The sequence below is a fragment of the Malania oleifera genome, chromosome 9 (assembly GCF_029873635.1).
Source record: "Malania oleifera isolate guangnan ecotype guangnan chromosome 9, ASM2987363v1, whole genome shotgun sequence".
In the NCBI taxonomy this organism is placed as follows: Eukaryota; Viridiplantae; Streptophyta; class Magnoliopsida; order Santalales; family Ximeniaceae; genus Malania; species Malania oleifera.
This window is the reverse complement of record NC_080425.1, coordinates 17024984-17036036: the sequence shown is the minus strand read 5'-3', so window position 1 is coordinate 17036036 and position 11053 is coordinate 17024984.

The following is an 11053-nucleotide window of genomic DNA, read 5'->3' as shown; positions in this document are numbered from 1 at the left end:
AGCATGGAATTTTCTAAACATGATGAATTTTGATTGCTTTTATTTAACTTATAGATGCTTCTTAATAGGCAATATAATTTTTACATTAATTTTAGTCACCCTTCATGAAACAAAAAAAAATCATATATTTTTTTCTTTCCACTACTTTAATGACTAAAAAATTAAAAAATAGAATTGAAATTGACAAATAATTAGAGACATTAAATGAGTCAATATACATATAAATAAAATTCATTATTATCAATACAATATTACAATACAAAGCCACCATTATACAATATGACATGGAGAAATTCTTCAACTCTTCATCTCTATTGTCACAACATTTCTTTGCTCCTCCAAAAAAAAAAAAAAAATTAGTGCCAAAAACATAAAGGAGGTATATAATCTCTATCTTGACCACACCTTGTATCATATTCATATCACTTATGTGGTTAGGACTAGTTCTCAATAGTAACTAGAAGAACACTAACTGGACCCATGGGATTTTGTCCATATTGATATGTGAGATATATATTATGATAACACTAAGATGGTCGAAGTGGATATACTAGATTGTAACTATTGCTATAAGATCCATGTGATTTTGATGAGTCTTGCAATCCAAAATCTCTAAAACTATTATTCACACCAAATGAATCTTCAACGTGATCTCGATGTCAACAACTTCTTGAAGGTTGTGATTCGTAACTTCCACAAGAGCCACAAAAAGTAACACTCCTCTTTCTTAGTTGTGTAGATGTGTATTGAAGAAGAATACCCAAATCATAAATTCTATGCGTATCTTGTCAGCCATAAAGACTAGAATGATATGTGTCCCCACAAATGATTGTTGTGTCGGACACCCCACTTGTGCCAAACACTAATACTACAACTATTGCTATTGAATATATAAGAAATTAAAGTAATGTAGAAACTAATAATAAAACAATAAATAGAACAAGACAAGAAATTTACGAGGTTCGGTATAGAATTACCTACGTCCTCAGGCGCCGATGATCAATCCACTACTTCTTGACAAAGTACAACTTTGAGGTGTGTTTTACAAATGAAGAGTTGAGCTTTTTATATAACTTCAACCTCAAGTTTAAAAAACACTTCTCTCCAATGTGGGACAAATAATATAAAAAATTCAAAACAACCTTTTATACTAATGTGAAAGTATTCTACCAATGTGGGACAAAAACAACAAATCTCCACCTTGACGATAAATTCAACAAATTTTTCAGTCATCAACATTTTCTGGAGTTCCACATCATCGGCGCCTTCCAAAAATACTCAGATTTGCAGGATATTGATCAAGTCCAAACAATGTTTGAACTTGATTGTTGTCACAATCTTGGTCAACATATATGCGGGATTTTTAGTTGTAGCAATCTTCGAAGAAGTATCTTGCCTCCATCAATAATATCCCGCATAAAATGAAACCGAACGTCTATGTGCTTTGTTCGTGCATGGTCGACTTGGTTCTTTGCCAAGTGAATAGCACTCTGGCTATCACAGAATACAACCATGTGCTTTTGAACAACTCCCAAATTTTCAAGTAAACCCTGTAACCAAATAGCTTCCTTAATAGCCTCTGAAGCTGCCATGTACTCTGCTTCTATTGTAGACAAGGCAATGGTAGACTCGTTCTGAGTTATGCTTCCAAGTGCAGAAGTGTCAAGTTGTATCAAGGATGAGTCCAGGATCGTATTCCACAAGGACCACTGAGTATCAAAGTGTTTACGCAAGTTTAGTGAAATCCTATTGCTGAAAAATGGAGTTTGAAAATCTTTTTGGTCTTTTAAGATTTTGAAAACAGTAAACAAGTGAGAGAAGGTTGAGTAAACTATCAAAATGAAACTAAAATTTTATCAATTTTCTAAAAATGTAAATCTAATAATGCCACCAAAACTAAACAGATTAACTGAAACTGTTTTACCAAACACTTGGGTTACGGGTCAATGTCTGCTTGCTTCCATAGTCTATTAATTCCCTAGGCCTTACTCCTCTTCTTGTTAATCCAATCAAGGCATTAATAAGATGAAATTTTATGACTAAACTCAAGTAAATTTGCCACATCCAAACGGAAGAAAATATAAACTCTCATTAAGCATCAACCGAATGTCGTGTAAATTAGTTGATGAAAATCCTAGATTAAATCAAGGTTTTGATGTGCCTAACGTCAACAACAAATCAAGAAACAAGAGCTAGCTTGGTTTTAACCAAATAAAAGTTTAACAATGATATCATAGGATAACTAATAAACCAAGAAACGCAAACGACATCGACCCACAACCCGAGTTATCGAACTTAGTCACTCATGCTTGCAATAGAAAAAAAATGGAAATCCTATGTCTAATCGAGCAAGTATCAAAACACACATTAACTAAAGACAATAACTTTGAACAAAAAATTAAAACACGCAGCAATAAAAACTCAATGAAACACATACGTAGACAATAAAAACTGAACCTTTAACAAAAATTACGAATAAAAATAATTAATTTAAAACGAATAAAATTCACTGCTAATATTACTTGAGAATTCAAATAAATAATTGAAATACAATAACATTCAAAATCAATTTTTTTCCAATTAACTTCAATAAATAAAAACATTAATCATAACCAACTTAATAATAAAAGAAGAAATAAAAGAAAAACAAAGGGAGAGAGAGATAGAGAAGGAAAAGAGAAAAAAAACAAAGGGAGGCCTCGGTGGAACTCTCGGGTTGCTGTGGTGGAGACTTGCCGGAGTTCTGGCTGTGGCAGTGATGCTCTCGGGCTGGAGATTGGCTTCGGGGAGGCTGGAATCACGGCTGGCCGTAGGGGCTGCTGTTGCTGGGCTGGAAAACAGAGGGAGGAGTGCTCGGGTTTGCTACTACAGTTCAGAGTGGCCGAGATGGTGTTGCCGCTGGTGGTGGTCCGTGGAGTTGCAGAGCTGCTGTGCTCTGCTGTGTATCTACTGGAGAGGAGGCCGAAGGGACGGGGAAGGATAAAACAGAGAGAGAGAAGGATAAAGGGAAGTAAACAGGGGAAAGAGAAGAATGGTGCCGGGGGGTCGTGGCCGCTGGCTCACGGCTGGTTGGCTAGAAAAATAACAACAGAATAAAGAAAGGTTGGGGAGAAGAGGGGAAGAGAAGAGCGTGCCCGGAAGCCCCCAATAGAGGAGAATTTAAAGGGGAAAAAAATAAAAACCTAGACCCGGCTAACCCAACCCGACCCGGCCCTGCATGGCCGGGTCACATCAACACAAATATTTACATATATATTTATATATTTTCAGTTTTTGTTCTTCACGAACACGGTCTATTTTGACCTTGTTGGAGCCCGTTTCTCACAAAGCTCAAAAGATGAAAGTTGTAGATAATCCTTTCCTCTTTATCTAGAAATTTGAATCGTCTCGATCAGAGCTTGGATAAAAAAGTTATGTACAAAATACGAACAGGTGTCGGTATTGGCTCCTGGGACTTTTCCTGCGACAAAAAAATACCAAAAATTCATAAATTGTGCAATGAAACTCAAGAATACTAAATTCGACACTTTGTTAAAATATTAGACATAATTGGATATTTAATTAAAAATATAAGTCGTAAAGCCCGAATTAAAGTCATCCAATTATGCAGTTTCGGCACGTAATCAGTAGACTGTAAGGTAGACCTCCAACTGACTGGACCATTAGCAAATGTAAAAATATATCTAGTAGTTGATCGACGTTTATCCAAATCACCTGCAAAATCCGAATCCACAAATCCAACAACACTTTGATCAATAGTATTATTTTTCTCAAATACTATACCAACATCAATCGTATTCATAATATATCTCAAAATCCATTTCACAGCTTGCCAATGTCCTTTACCCGGATCATGCATATACCTGCTCACCATACTAACAGCTTGTGAAATATCGGGTCTAGTACAATCCATTGCATACATCAGACTACCAACAGCACTTGCATAAGGAACCTGTGACATTTACTTACGTTCCTCATCTAATTTAGGAGATAAAGCTGCACTAAGTTTGAAATGAGGAGCAAGAGGAGTGCTTACCGGTTTTGACTGCTCAGACATGCCAAAATTCTGTACTACCTTCTTCAAATACTGTTTCTGAGATAAACTAACTCTTCCTCTCATTCTATCTCTGCAAATCTCCATGCCAAGTATCTTCTTTGCTTCACCAAGATCTTTCATCTCAAACTCTTGATTTAACTGACTTTTCAACTTGTTGATTTCTTCCTTATTCTTTGAAGCTATCAACATATCATCAACATACAAAAGAAAATATATAAAAGATCTATTTTGTAGTCTATGAAAATAAACACAATGATCATGTTTATTTCTGATGTATTTCTGACCCATCATAAACTGATGAAATCGTTTGTACCACTGTCTTGGAGACTGTTTTAAACCATACAACGATTTACCCAGTTTACATACCCAATTTTCTTTTCCAGCAACCTGAAATCCATCTGGCTAAGTCATATAGATTTCCTCTTTCAAATCAAAATGTAAAAATGCAGTTTTTACATCGAGTTGAACTAGTAAGATTAAATTGTGCTACCAAAGCCAACAAAATTCGAATGGAAGAATGTTTAACAACTGGAGAAAATACCTCATTATAATCAATGCCTTCCTTTTGTGCGTAGCCCTTAGCTACCAATCTAACTTTGAAGTAAACATTATTTGCATCTGGAAATCCTTCTTTCTTTACATAAACCCATTTACAACCAATTGCTTTCTTACCCTTGGGCAGCTGGGCTAGCTCCCAAGTCTGATTCTGATGAAGAGACTGCATTTCTTCATCCATTGCTTTTTTCCACTTGTCTGATTTAGAGTTCCTCATTGCTTCTTTGAAAGTGTAAGGAACATTATCATCCACAACTGGAAGTGCATAGGCCACCATATCAGTATACCGAGTAGGTTTTCGAATTTCTCGTCTTGACCTTTGAGAAACAATTGATTCTTGTTGCTGTGAAGATTCTCGAATTGAAATCTCCTCTTCTTGTACACTATTCCCCACTGTAACTAGAGAGTTACCTTGTGTAGTCTCATTTCTCACTGGGTTTCCCAAAATTATCTCAACCTCCACCTGTTGTTGAGTACCACTGGTCTTCTCTTCAACTCGTGACTCATTGCGTATTGTTTTCTTCATCATCGCAAGTTCATCAAAAGTTACATCTCTACTTAAAATCATTTTTTTTCGTCTCTAGACACCAAAGACGGTATCCTTTGACTCCTGCACTTATCCCCAAGAATATTGCTTTCTTGGCTCTTGGATCTAACTTAGATTCTTTAACATGATAATAAGCCATAGTACCAAATACATGTAAAGAATCATAATCACTAGCAGGCTTTCCAGACCATACCTCATAAGGTGTTTTTCCTCCTATTGCAGATGATGGTAGACGATTAATGAGATGACACGCATATGTAACAGCCTTAGCCCAAAACTTTTTGTTTAACCCAGCATTAGACAACATACATCGAACTTTCTCCAGCAAAGTTTGATTCATGCGTTCTGCCACCCCATTTTGTTGTGGTGTATTTCGAACTATAAAGTGTCAAGAAATACCTTCATCCTGACATACCTTCATAAACGGGTCACTCGTGTATTCACCACCATTATCTGATCTGAGCTGTTTAATCTTTTTGCCAGTTTGAGTTTCAACTAATTTTTTCCACTTAAGGAAAATATCACACACTTCATTTTTATGCTTCATAGAATACACCTAAACTCTTCTAGAAAAATCGTCAACAAAAGTGACAAAATAATGCATACCATCCAACGAAGCCATTTTTGTGGGCCCCCATACATCTATATGGATGTAGTCTAAAATACCTTCAGTCTGGTGGATTGCTGTGCCAAATTTCACTCTAGTTTGTTTTCTCAGAATGCAATGCTCACAAAATTCAAGTTTGCACACCTTTGCACCCTTTAACAAACCTCGCTTAGCTAATTATTGCAAAGATTTTTCTCCAGCATGTGCTAATCGCATATGCCATAACCTGGTTGTATTTGAACCTGCATCTTTCTCAGAAATAACAGCTGCTGAGCCAATAACTGTACTACCTTGTAAATAATACAAGTTATTTTTCCTTATTCCTTTCATCACCACCAGCGCACCTGATTTAATCTTTAAGGTTCCATCTTTCAAAGTGATAGTGAACCCTTTAGATTCTTAGGCACCCAATGAAATCAGATTCTTCTTTAGGCTTGGAACATACCTAACACTAGTCAAGGTTTTAATAGCTCCATCTTGACATTTCAACTGTATTGATCCTATTCTAGTTGTTTTACAAGTATTATCATTTCCCATAAAAACAACCCCACCATCTAATTCTTCAAAATTAGAAAACCATTCCCTATTGGGACACATGTGATAGAAACAACTAGAATCCAAAATCCACTCACCAAAATAATGTGACAAAGATGTTCCAACAAGAGAAAAATCTGACTCACTTCCATCGTTATTGACTATATTGGCATTAGAATGTGCTTTGCCCTTATTCTTCTGCTGTAATTTAGGACAATCTTTCTTCCAATGCCCTCTCTCACGACAAAAGGCGCATTCATCTTTAGCAGGTCTCCCACGAGATTTACTCCTCCCATGAGATTTACTCTTCCTTCCAGGTATACGACTCTGAGAACGTCCCCTTATTGTTAATGCTTCTGCTGTTTCCTTATGAACCCTCTGATCCTTCTTTCTGCATTCAGTACTAATCAATGCAGTACAAATAGCATCGTAAGTAACTTTATCTTTCCCATACAATAAAGTGGTGGTCAAATGTTCATACTCATCATGGAGAGAATTCAGTAACAATATGGCTTTATCCTCATCTTTCACCTTTTCATCCAAATTTAACAAATTGGCCAAAATTTTATTGAAAGCATTTATGTGGTTATTAATCAAAATACCTGGTTGATATTGGAAGCGAAACAATTTCTTTTTCAAATAGAGCCGATTTTCCAGACTCTTGGTCATAAATGTATCTTCCAATGTCTTCCACAATTTCTTTGCAGATGCCTCCCTCATAACACAATATTTCTGATTTTTGGAGAGACACAGACGAATCGTACCACATGCCTGACGATTGATCTTTTCTCAATCTCTGTCACCCATATCTACCGGTTTATCATCCAAAGCAATATCTAGTTCTTGTTGATACAAGTTGTCCATCACCTCACATTGCCACATATCAAAATTATTGGTACCATCAAATTTCTCCACCTTAAACCGAGCATTAGCTATCGTCTTCGATGATGATGTTGAAGCTGAAAGGGTTGGAGTTCATGTGGATAGAGTTTCTTCTACTGCTGCACTAGTTTCTGCCATTTTCTATATATTCAATAGCAACCAACAAAGCAAAAGGCCTAGGATGAATAGTACGTACCAACTATGTCTACTCTGTTTTATCCTATGAAATTTCACTTTGACCAGGCCGACCTCTAGGGAGTGATTAAGCCGCAATGATCTCTGAGCACTCGCTTAGACAAGGTCTTTCTTAGGCATCAACCGTGGAATCAAGGATCCTAACAGAAGAACACCTCCGTATCAACACTGTTCAACCTAGCTTTGATACCAATTGTTGTGCCAGGCACCCCACTTATGCCAAACACCAATACTACAACTATTGCTATTGAATATATAAGAAATTAAAGCAATACAGAAACTAATAATAAAACAATAAATAGAACAAGACAAGAAATTTACGAGGTTCGGTATAGAATTACCTACGTCCTTGGGCGCCGATGATCAATCCACTACTTCTTAACAAAGTACAACTTTGAGGTGTGTTTTACAAATGAAGAGTTGAGCTCTTTATATAGCTTCAACCTCAAGTCTAAAAAACACTTCTCTCCAATGTGGGACAAATAATATAAAAAATTCAAAACAACATTTTATACTAATGTGGAAGTATTTTACCAATGTGGGAAAAAAACAACAATGATGTCCCTATATCATACCTATAACCTCCAAATTGTCCTTTCCCTTAATCATACAACGTTCCTTGACCACCATTGCCACCATCACCCTAACACTGCTACCGCCACCAACATCATCATCTTCATCCAATGGACTTAACCTTGATTACTTGTCACTTTGAGTATGTTCAAGACTTGAACTTGAATCTTGGACACTTAATGGTACTTGCTTCTGTAGTACCACCAACTTCAATATCTAACTAGTTCGACTTATCTTGCCCATCGAGTAATGGTGTTTCTCTCTCCTCTAGCCATGGACTCAAAGGATCATTTTCTAAAAAATGTATTCCAAGTTGATGGGGGTTAAAGTAATCTTTTATATTCTTTTGGCCCTTCGTCAACATTTTTCTTAATTTCAACCTCATCTAGCAATGCACAAAAATAAGTTTTTATAATCTTATGTACTTTAATTTATTCTTTGTTTTTGTGTAAATGAGGCTAAATGTGCTCCAATTACGTTCACAATTCAAAGTAGATGTTGTTTGACTAAAAACTATAATTGCTATTCATTGAAGCTTGATAGCACACATGTTATAACAAATCCAACATTCGACTTCATTTAATAATTGAAAAAAAAAAAACATATCTTAGTATATTGAATTAAGTTTTGAAAAGTAGAATTTGAACATAGAACAAAGATAGTTATTAAACATCACTAAATTAGTAGGATTTGGATATTTGGGTACTCTTCGAGCTAATGGGATACCAAATGTCTTATGTCAATCAAGATATATCAATAACTACCCTTGAAAGTCATTATTTCCACATAAATTATTAATGTATACTCAATGCTCACTTGATTAATTGCCTAAATTTGAGTATTTATGTGAGGCACCAATTTATTTATCACTTTTTTTAACCCATCCATGACTTCGTTTGCTACATTAGCAAGGAGTGAGGCACTATAACTAAATTGAGGATTGAGAAAATAGATTCATAAACATATTAATAAATAATATTTTTTTTCAATATAGGCATGTACCAATATAGTAATTTATGTAATATACAAGTTAAAAAATAAAGTGCATATATTAACACTTACCATGCAAGTCTTAATGCAATATAGAAGTTCATTAGTAATCAATTATTTTCCAATAGTAATTGTAAAATCAACAATCTTTCAAATATCAAGTTTTGCCCATCAATTGCATCGTATATAAAATCTATGTTTGGTTTTCATCACTATTAACCAAGTTTAGAACTTTTACAAAGGGTTCTTATACTTTTATTATATTTAAGACATTTTGTCCAATCCTTTCCTAATATAATCTTCTTTGTCTCATATAAAGAAAAATCCCTCACAAGTATCTGTTGTGAGAACAAAAACTATCAAGGAAAAATATTAAGTTACAAAAAAGTATTTTCTCTCTTTGAAAGAAGATGACCATATCAAGATAGGAGATTAAGAGAAATAAGATTAGGCAAAGTGTTAGCAATAGTCTTTTTTTTCTTATTCTTGTGGACTTAGAGGGCAATACATAAACGTTATTGGCAAATGGTGGGTTTTTGCTAGTTAGCATGTGCCAAACGCTCGCTATTCTACCTTTCAAAGGGTCTAGTCAACCTATCAAGCTAGTTGTTTGCAGCTATCAACACAAAACTGCTCAAATCAATCAACCACCTCTTAGGACTAGTCAACCACCCAAACACACTCTCTAAACATATCAACTCTGCCAAATCAATCCACCACCTCTTAGAACTAATCAATCCCCCAAACACACTCTCAGAACAAATCAACTCTACCAAATCAATCAACAACCTCTTAGGACTAGTCAATCACCCAAAAGACACTCTCAAAACTGATCAACTAGTCCCTATGCGGTGGTCAACTAGTTTAGGTAGAATAGCTTATAACTATCTTCTTTCATTTGTTTTCATTTTTTGCTTGTAAAATCATGTTCCTTCGAACTTAAAGCATACACAACATCGAGAATTTACAAATACCAATAACAACTAAATAAATTTTCACTCCTCTCAACCATTCATCTTGGACAATTTTAAAAACCTATTTATCACAATTCAAATCCAACAATATTAGTCAAAGGAGTTTGTTATCATTAAAAACTAAGTTAATGGGTAGTTAATGTGATGACCTACTTAATTTCCACATTTTTTTCCATAATATAATAAAATCAATATCACAAAACTCAGCAGATCATAATCCACCTGGGCCCGTGGGTATCAGGGATACATCAGAAGCACAATGCGAAAGCTTAAGCAGTAGGAAACATAAAATCAATATATCATAAACACAACTCATCCATCACAATATCAGAGTTACTACATCCACTATATTTAAGTTTATACATCCCAAAAAGAAAATCTAGGGACATTTTCACAAAATCTAACTATTCCCGCCAAAACTTACCCTTCAGAGAGGGCAGATCAACAGAACTATAACAGCGGAGCTTTACCCGCTCTCCTATCAGGGACTCCTGAAATGTTTATAAAATTCGGGGTAAGACAACTCTCAGTAAGGGAAATAAACTAACACTAGTGTGCGGCAACATAAGTATTTCTGTATTCTATATAAAATCATACATAAACATATCAGTATAGCTGTCTGTATCATATTTGGGAAACATATATTCTCATATCATGGCAAAACATACATGATTTTCATAAACATAATTCATCTCATATAAAATAATACAAAAACAATCCTGGTAGGTTAGCTGGTTGTTGTCATGTATTACCCCCACATGACTTGGTTGTGTGGCCCAAAGGCGGGACCTGACAATGGTTGGCCGACCACTGCCAAGTCAAGAGTACAGTCTGTAAGTCCGATAGGTCTGCCAGACCTGGTCCGTACACCAGGGGCGTTCACACACTTCTTAAAACCACATTGACCATCCAATCTCACACCACTCCGTATAGCGGCGTTAACACAAATATCACGATAAATCATGAACACATAGCATCGGTATCATGCAAGTGCTAGCCTAGACAAAGCCAACCAGGTTCTGATATCGTATAACATATACTGAAACTGTGATACATAGATATTTCATACCATTAATTATCAAATCAATCATATCATTTTGCAGATATACGTATATCATGAAAATCATCGGCCCGTACAC